Consider the following 3,214-nt stretch of genomic DNA (forward strand, 5'->3'; position numbering starts at 1 on the left):
CTCCCCCTCTGCCTGCCCCCTGCCCACCCGCGCAACTCCCCCAGCGTCCCGCGGGGCACTGGCTCCTCTGGGCAATGACCAGCGCCGGGCAGAAGCCTGAAGGAACACCTCTCGGGAAGCCCGCCGGGGGGGACACCCTGCCGGCCCCTGCCTTGTGTGTCTTTCCCGCACTGCAATAAAACAAGCCTGCATCCAACGCCTCCCTCTCCGCCTTTTCTTTCCCAGGCCAGCCTGGGCTGCAGGCTATTCTGGCCCTGCAGGCGGCCCCCGCCAGCCGGGCCAGCCCACTCTGCCAGCCCCAGCAGAGCCAGGCTGAGCTGCCTTTGGGGACAGCCCACAGCCCTGGCACCTCTGGACACCCACGCTCACATCCTGCTGCTAAGAAACCCATCTACCCAACCTTTCATTGCTACTGAGCTGAAATGGTTGTCTCTCCTACACTAATTTTTCTACTTGTCAACCTTCCGGCAGTTAGTCCAACTTTTTTTTTTTTTTTCATTATTTAATATAGTGCTGGAATTCCTTTTAATTTTGCATCTTCCCTGATGATGTTCTAGAGGTCGTCGAACTGTATTCAAAGACAAAGGAAAAAAACATGGCCTGAAGTTCTGTCAAAGCGTATTCTGAAAAGGAATAATAGGAGGAAGGGAAACAATGGGAAACAATTTTTAAGATAGGTATCTGATGAGCAAAGATCAAGCGCTACCTCTTCTTTTTCTGTTAATTGCTGCTGTGATAATAGTTGCCTCGGGGAAGTTTTGGCTGAGTGTAAGTCACCTGGGTGAAGTAAAAGAATAGGAACTAGTGCATTCCAGAGGATTTACCTGTTACTTCACTGAGACTCTTTTAAAGAAAAGCTCCGTGCATGAATGTACAATTTCTTGATCCCAACCCTCTGTCGGTGTCATGGAGTAACGAGTCTGATATTAACAGGTAATTTCAATGTTCCTCCCCTGCCACCCCAAATGTATTGGGAAGCGTCAGATCGCTGTGTGCTGTAAGTAGTAGCAAGCTGAAAGGAAAATTAGTCCGGTACTCACAAATCCTGCTTTTATTTTAAGAAAATACTGGTTTATTTTTACTGATAAACAAATACTTATTGAGAATATTTGGACCAAAAAAAGCTCTTTGCTGAAAGGTTCTCCCCTCTCTGCCTGCTTCATCTTCCCTGTCCCAACACTGCCTGCCCTCACTGCCTTGGGCTTTTTGGGGATGGTCTGGGAAGGGACTGGAGCTTGCAGGGCCCAGCCCCTGCCCCATGAGTGCCTGGGGGGTGTGAAGAGCCCCAGCAGCTGAGGTGGGAAGAGATGCTCCTGCCTTCTGGGCACAAGGAATCAGCGCTCTGACCCTGCTCTCCATCCTCACACAGCTTAAGGCAAGGATGCTGCTGCCATGAATTCCCAGGAGCTCAGCGACCAACCTCCTGGCTTGTGCTGCACCATCCTGGCATCTCCCTGGCCCAGCTCCCTCTCTTGTGCTGAGCAAAGCCCTCTTTCCCTCCCGCTAGCTCAGCCCAGGGCAGTTCCTGGGGCAGCTTTACAAGACATGGATGCCTGGTTTCCTCTCTGTTTCTCTTCTGCTCAATGCCAGGATCCTTGCTCTCACCCAACCTCTACTTCAGTGTAAATCATACATGATCACAGCTGAACACCTCGGCTCTGGCTGCCAACTTTTCTCCTGACTCCCTCAATAAGGCAGCATCAGGCAGGTACCAGCCAGCACCCAGTTTTGCATCAGGCGAGTGCCTGGCCCGAGATAACAAGATTGGGGAGAGCTATTAGCACCCAGCTAACAGGATTACGTAGCTCTGTTTGGGCTGGATGCCTGTTGAGGGTGAGTTCATGTCTGATTGCAAAACAGTACATAGAGAGCGCCTTTCTGTCTAATGTTGTACGGGAGTTATAGGAATGGAGGGAGTTTACTACATTGGTTACTCAAGGATTAGTCTCAGAACACCTCTAATTCTTCGTTTGCTTTAATGGCATTGGCACATAACTTGGGAGCACTCTGTTTTATGTGCTGGTGACATAAAGCTGAGTGGCATTAAATAAGAGGGAATCAGGTTTTAAGACTGTAACACTGAGAAGGCTTAACCAATAGGAGTAACAGTAATGGCATGATCTTCAGTAACGCGGTGCAAAGCCATGCACCCGCTTGACTATGCAGAAAAGACCTGGTGAAACATGGGGTATAATCAGAAAGAAGAGACAGAAAAGGGAAAAGTCTCTGAGTAGCCCCAAACAGGTGATGGTAAGGGACAGGGGGATTGCATGCTCTTGAGCAAATCCATTCTAAATATAGAATAGCAGACAGTGGTGGTAATAAAAGCAGAACCTGTAAGAACAAGGGAAGAGCACATCCAATTTCCCATTTCCTGCCAGCATATCACTACCTCTCGGAAAGACCGGGTGAATCCAGGAGATGTGAATGGCACTAATATCAAGATAATTAATCTCACAGGTCCCACAGTAAGGGGTAAAATGATGTTGTAGGATGGGTCATCTTGAGTAAAGCTGAGGGACAGATTATCTCTGTTTGCATTTGACGCCAAGGGAGTTACAAATGCCCTGCATGTGAAACAGCAGCAGCTCTGTAGAAGTAAAAAGCTTTGGAGAGTGAAAGGGCAGCGTCACACCACCTTCTGGAAGACCATAGACAGGAGCTAAGACACCACCCTATAATACAAGAATATTACGGCCAAAAATATATATCTCTAAATATAAATATATATCTCTGCATAAATTTTTGAAGAGGCCTCTGTAGTCCAACCACTTGCTGCAATTCATTATCTGTGTTACTGTAATTGAATCATTCCTCTCTCCGAATAGACAAAAGAAGATTTACCCTGAGATAAGCACTGCTCATCTAGAGATGGAGAATGAGACAAAAGGAATCGCCCCTCCTCTCATAGGTACGGCAAGATGCATGATAAATCTTGGTGAAATATGGAGAGACCAGTATTTGCCTATTCACAGCTCCTAGGCAATAAAATTACAACAAAAAGAGTGGGAGACACGACTGGGATGCGGGAAATCTTTATTGTGCCCCGAGGGGCAGCCGAGACTGTCAGAGAGACGGTGGGACAGACCCCCAGGGGCTGCTGGTTGCCAGGCCTTGGGGCAGGCAGAGGCATCTTGTGCAGAGCATGGCTCCTGCCTGCACATGCCCCATGCCAGCTGCCAAGGGCTCGGCCCTGCAGCCCCGCCGCACCAGT

The sequence above is a fragment of the Egretta garzetta genome, unplaced genomic scaffold (genome assembly GCF_000687185.1).
Source record: "Egretta garzetta isolate BGI_Z169 unplaced genomic scaffold, ASM68718v1 scaffold487, whole genome shotgun sequence".
Taxonomy (NCBI): domain Eukaryota; kingdom Metazoa; phylum Chordata; class Aves; order Pelecaniformes; family Ardeidae; genus Egretta; species Egretta garzetta.